This window comes from Dama dama, chromosome 8 (assembly GCF_033118175.1).
Source record: "Dama dama isolate Ldn47 chromosome 8, ASM3311817v1, whole genome shotgun sequence".
Taxonomy (NCBI): Eukaryota; Metazoa; Chordata; class Mammalia; order Artiodactyla; family Cervidae; genus Dama; species Dama dama.
The window spans coordinates 2,397,501-2,403,913 of NC_083688.1; positions in this window are offsets into that span (position 1 = coordinate 2,397,501).

The following is a 6,413-nucleotide window of genomic DNA, read 5'->3' on the forward strand; positions in this document are numbered from 1 at the left end:
GGAAACTAAGGCACAGAGAAGTTAAGAAACTCACTGGCAGTTGCACAACCAAGAGAGCTGGGGTTCAAAACCTCAAGGCCTGGATCTTAACCTCCATGCCGTGTTACATCAAAAGGGCCTTGTTTAGAAAAAAAAAAAAAAAATATATATATATATATATATATATATATATATTTACTTATTTGGTTGTGTTGGGTCTTGGTTGCAGCAGGCAGGACTGTCACTGAGCCAAGTGGGATCTTTGGATCGCTCCTCACAGCACCAGACTCTCTGGTTGCGTTGCGGGGGCTCAGCTGTGGCACTCCGGCTCAGCTGCTCTGCGGCAGGTGGGCTCTCAGACCCTCGACCAGGGATCAAACCCACGTCCCCTGCACTAAGGTGGATTCTTAACCACTGGACCATCTGGGACGTCCTGAGGGCCTGGCTTTTGATAAAAGCAGCACAACAGCAGGCAGAGATTGGGAGGTTGGGGGCGGGGGACGAGGGGGCGGGCGTCTGTCAGCCCGACAGTCCATCGGTCAGCTCTGCAGAGGGACCCTCCTGGGTGTGCCCCTGTCAATCCAGCACCCAGGGGCAGGCGTTGTGGCAGAAAGGAAAGTTAAAAATTCCTAACGTTGAAGGTGACTCCCCCCAAGGAATAAGATAAAGGAAGAGAGCTCCAGCAAACCAGGAGCCTGCTTGGATCAGATATCCTCGTCCACCGAGGGCTGTTTTGGTCCTTGCTAGTCCCAACAAGGCACACATCCCTTAAGGGCCTGCTCCATAATGCCCAGACAGGACGGGTCTGTCACAGGCCCCAGCCCTGCCCCTGGAGCCCAAGGTCATGGGGGAAAGAGGCTCCAAGGGACAGAGGGGATTGGACGCCCAGCACTGTCCCCCTGCCCACCGCCCCCAAGTCCTGCTCCTCCTCCCTCAGTCGGTTGGAGCCGTGCCTCCTCCTGGAAGCCTTCCTGGCCCCATTCACAGACACCGCTTCTGCTCTGCGCTGCAGTGCTGACCCGTCTGGATCAGCGCTGGCCCCCGGGAGCAGACCCACGTCCCTGACCGGCTCCTGCTGGCGCACGCATCTGCACTCCGGGAGCCTTGGGGCAACATGAGTCCAGCCGGCCTGGACGGGACGTCCGCTCTCTGTGCTGTGTGACTGTGGGCAGGGGACTTGACCTCTCTGAGTCTCTGTTTCCTACCGAAACAGGACTGATAATTCCAGCCTCATGAGATCAGTGTGGGGATTAAGGAAAACGGCGCATGCGACCTGCAGGGCGCACAGCCAGCCCCGGGGAAGGGTGAAGAGAGTGCGGGATGGTCCTTTCTGGTGATGAAGGGAGCGGCCACCGAGCCCAGCTGAAAGAGCCCGACGCTTCCCGCAGGCGCCCTGAGAGGTGCCGGCTGTGCCTGTGGCGGTTCCGGAGGGACCACCGCTCCCACCCCCTGGCCTCCCCGGGCTGAGGTCAGCCACACACATTGAAAACAACAGGAAGAGGCCCCCTGCTGCCGCAGAAAGACGCGGGATTTTCTGTGTGACTTGGGGACTGCCCGCCACCCTCTCTGGTAAACCAGTGGGCGGAGGGGGAGACCTGACCCATAGAATGAAAGAAGAGGCGGGCGGGCGGGCTCTGGGCCTGGCGCTGCCCTCCGCTGGCCTCAGTGTCCTCGTCTGCAGGCTGGGGAGGTCCGCTTTGGACTGCCACATCCACGCTCCGAGTCAGCAAAGCCCCAGCTCTCGTGCACCCCGTGTCCCACTGGCTCTCTCCAGGCCCCTGCCCATTGCCTCGCCCCAAGCTCACACCCTCACCACCTCCTGTCCAGACCTCTCCGTCTGCCTCACCCTGACAGTTTCAGCCCCTTCAGGACAGATCCGAGCCTCTCCTTCCTCGGCTCCAGCACCCCCGGGACCATACTGCGGCAGGGGCACGGCTGAGCCCCCGGCCTTGGCATTCGCGGCCTCCGCAGCCTGGCCCCAGCCCACCTGCTCTTCCCCTGCTCTCCTCTGCGCCATGTGCCTCAGGCTACAGCCACACCGGCCTCCTTGGAACGGGGTCCGCAGTGGCCTTCTGGGAGCCACCGAGACCGTGGCCCCTTGCCCTGCCAGACTCTCGGGAAATCATGAGGATTATAACTGAATGGCATCCTTCCCGGGGTGTATGTGCCAGGCATGGTGCAAGCACTCTATATGTACGGTATCATTTAGTTTGTGCAACTACCCTGCCAAGCAGTCATTTTTACTCCCATTTTTAAAATGAGGAAACTGAGACTGAACAGTTAAGCAACTTGCCCAAAATCACACATCTAATAAGTGGTGATGCTAGAATTTATCTGCTGTGCTGCACAACTTGCGGGATCTTAGCTCCCCGACCAGGGACTGAACCCAGATCCACAGCAGTGAAAGCTGAGTCCTAGCCACCGGTCACTAGAAATCGGTCCCAGGCTGCCACGCCTTCAGCCCTCCTGCTGTCTGCTTCTTGTGTGTGCTGCCCACAGGCGCTGTCCCTGCCATGCCCACCATGGGGCTGGGGGGACCTGGTGCCAGCCTCCCCCAGTGCAGGCCCCATCTCAAGGCCAAGGTGTTGGGAAGGACCACTTCCAGGCACATCGAGTGTGTGCATCAGTTTGATGAGCGAAAGTAAACGTGCTGGTTACCAGGTGGCCCTGGAATGTTCTGGAGACTCCCAGCCAAGTTGGGTTATTTAGCAAAGCTTGGGGGTAAGGGGATGGTGGAGTAGGAGAGTATCCAAGTTAACTGGAGCCTTCCGGGTGTGATATCGTGGTGGACAAGAGTGGCTGAGAAAGCCTTTCATCCAGAGGCCCCTAGCCAAGCCCACTATACATGGCAGGGCTGAGTCGGGTATGAGGGCCATAGCGGGGACACACAGAGGACGTGACTCACGGTCTGGAGACAGAAATCATGCCCTTCGTGAGGGCAGCACACATTGGAAGGTGCCCCGGGCACCAGTGCCATCCATAGCATGGAGTATTGTGTCAGAGCTAAGAGGGCCTGCAGAGCTCCAAAACCTACCCATTATACAGATGGAGAAACTGAGGCCTGGAGCGAGCCAGTTGCCAAAGGCCAGAAAAGCAAGTTGATTTCCCCTGGACTCCAATCAAGTCCAAAGCACATCGGGACAGCTCTGCAATGCCCTACGCTGTGCCGGCCGCCAAGATGGGGTAAGGAGAAGGGGACGTGTGGGCCAGCCAAGCGCTCTGTGGGGGCAGCAGCCAGGGAGCACGGGAGGAGGATGGTGAAAATGAACCCAGGTTATTTCTGTGGTTAACATGTTTGGAGGGCTCGCCCCACACCAGGGACAGTGTGGGCACCCGCCACACTGCCATTCTGTTTTATTCTCACCACCTTTCGAGGTGCTCCTGTGAGCACTCCAGTTTTCAGAGGAGGAGTCTGAGGTTCAGAGAGGGACCGTGACTGATTCAAAGCCACATGGCGAATACGTGGATTGGAGGAAGCCAGGACCCTAACAGGGGCTCATGGTAGTGGTGGTGACCTAGCGGCTCTAGGAAGGAAGGAACGATGGGGTCCCCTTGCTTAGTGTGGGCTGTCAGTCTGGATGGACCATCCTCTCTGAAGAGCAAAACCTGCAGAAGGAGCTCTGGACGGAGAGTCAGAAGTCCTGGCTTCCAAGTTAGCTCTGCCCCCATTGGAAGGCTACGCTTGGACCAGTGGCTTCCATTCTCTGGGCCTCAGCCTCCCCATCTGTAAAATGGACTCAGTGCATCTTAAAATTTCAGAGGCAAGGATCCTTTTGAGATCCTGATGAAAGTCCTGGACACTAAGGCATATACCAACAAGTGCAGCTGGGCTCCCAGATCCAGAGCGTCACGTGGCTCAGGCCGTGATTCCTGAGACACCGGGGCTAGGTGATCTCCAAGGTCCCCTCTTACCATGACCACACCTAAGAGGGGCGAGTGGGTGAGGCTTGGGCGCTGGCTGTCCAGAGGACAAATGCCAGGGGAACCCCAAGGCTGCGGCTCTCCCTCAGGACTGCACACACCGCCCATGCATGCCGCATGGTGGCCCAGGCCACCCTCATAGGCCGGTCCAGGGCCCACATGCTCACACCTGTGTGGGCGCTGGTTGCCAAAGCGATGGAGAACCATGACCGACTTATGCAAAGTCCACGGGGCAGGGGCCGGCCGTGGAAATGGGGGCCCGGAGAGGATGCCGATTTGCCTTGCATCCGCTTCCCAGAGTGCCTGCGGAAAGGCACTGGCTGTGCTTGCTCTGGGCTGGAGGGGGCTGCCCTGAACTTCCTTCTTCCCCCATCATGGAGGTTGGAGAGGGGCTGGAGCACAGGGGGGCCCCTCGAGGAGCCTGACCCGAGGACTGGGGGTGCCGCACCGGCTGCTCTCCCCGACCCCACCCTTGCCTACCCTCTGCTTGCCTCTCTGCCCACCTCCCCTCCTTTTTCTTCTGTCTCTCTCCTATCCGTTCTACCTCCTCCAGGACCCAGTGGGGCAGCTGGTAACCTGGCCCCGGTTCGGCTGAGGGTAGGCAGGGGTTGGCAGGCAGGGATTCCCCGAGGAGTCCCTGAGCATCTGCTTGGTTCAGAGACACCTTGGAACAGGGTGCAGGGGGGCCTCAGAGCTGGTTCTCAAAGCGGCCAGCCTCACCAGTCACGCCTCCGAGAGTTCAGACGTCGAAAGTGGAGTGGGCAGGAGGATGCCGAGAAGCTGGGGACCAAGGAGTCAGCAAAGGCCTGAAGGAGGAACTCTACTGTGGTGGGGACACCTTCTTGAGGACAGAGATCCACTCAAGCCCCTTTTCTGAACTTTGCTGGGTGACCTCAAGCAAGCGCCGTCTCATCCAGAAAACAATCTGAAGATCCCAAATGACCACAAGCCCACTGAGAGCCAGAAAAGTGATCGTCACTAAGGGAGTGTGAAGGGCTGGGGTGGGGAAGAGGGCTGGTCTTGCTCTGTGGGGCTCCGGAGGGCCCAGCCTGCAGGGAGCCACCCAGCAGGCTCTGGTTCCACTCAGCTTCCTCACCTGTGAAATGCCCTCCACGGAGGGTGATTAAATGAGATGCGTACGTGAAGCACCTGCTTGATAAATGATAATGAGTGTTACACTGCAGTGTCGATGGCTTTGGTCCAGGCACGGAGCTGGCATTCTAGGCATTCTCGATTCTAGGCCCGATGAAGGCCTGGGGTCTGTGACTCTGTAGGACTCTCCTTCCTAAGACTCAGATCTGACCGACCCGGCTTCCGGTCCTGGCTCTGCCACTTACTGGCGGTCTAACCTCTTCCGGGCATTTCTGTCCCCACGACTCTCCTTCTGACGCCGTCTGCCCGGTGCCCGTGTACCCCGGCAGAACATCAGCTCTCTGCTCCACCCCAGCCTCTGTGCCCCAGTGCTTGTGAGGCTGAGGGGTGCCTGCCGACCACCTGGGGCCTGGAGAGAGGGCATGGCAGAGCTCCGGGGGAGAAGGCTGAGGGGCCCCGGGCACCTGAGGGTCGTATGGCACCTGCCCCACCATCCACGGCGGCTGTCATCAGCCCCAGGGAAGGGGCACAAGGCTGGCTGCCTGTCTCTTGAGCCAGCGTCAGCCATGCCTCCTCCCACCCCCTGGCTGGATGGCTCCCGCCCAGAAACCACGGGATTCCTGTGAGGGGCCAGGACAAGCGGGTGCGTATAGCCACTGGGAGCCAGTCCTGCTCTAGCCCCTGCCCCTTACTGAGCAGGTCCCCCTGAGCCTCAGTTTCCTCATCTGTGAAATGGGGCCAAAATAACACCACCTCCCTCCCAGGCTGGTGTGGTCCAAGATAGTTAGCAGGAGCACCGGCCCATGGATAAGGAAGCCCAGCTTCAACTCCTTTCTGAGCGCAGGCATCCAGGCCAGTGGTGTTGAGAGAGTGGATGAGGGTACGTTCTCCTTCACTGAGCGGCTCACCCTGGGCAGGTCATGGGACCTGCTGTGCCTGCGTGATCAGTCGCTTCAGTCTCGTCTGACTCTTTGCGACCCTATTGACTGTAGCCTTCCCCCCACCCCAGGCCCCTTAGTCTATGGAATTCTCCAGGCAAGAATACTGGAGGGGGCTGCCACGCCTGCCTCCAGGGGATCTTCCCGACCCAGGGGTTGATCCCTCATCTCCTGCGTTTTCTGCATTGCAGGCAGATTCTTTCTTTACCTGCTGGGCCATCAGGGAAGCCCACGGGACCTGGCACTTGGTTCTAAAACTCGTTGTTTGATCCTCAGCTCCTGGAGAAGCGTCAGATCTGAGGTTGGAGAAGCCCCGTCACGTTAGCACTGTGCCCAGTGGCCAGGCAGGCGGCGGCGGGGAACGGAGACCTAGGCGGCCACCTAGCTCCAGGTGTGAGGTACCTCACCCATCCGCTCCTCAGCCCCCCATCTGTAAAACAGGACCAACGGAACACACCTTCCGGGGTTATAGTGAGAATCTCA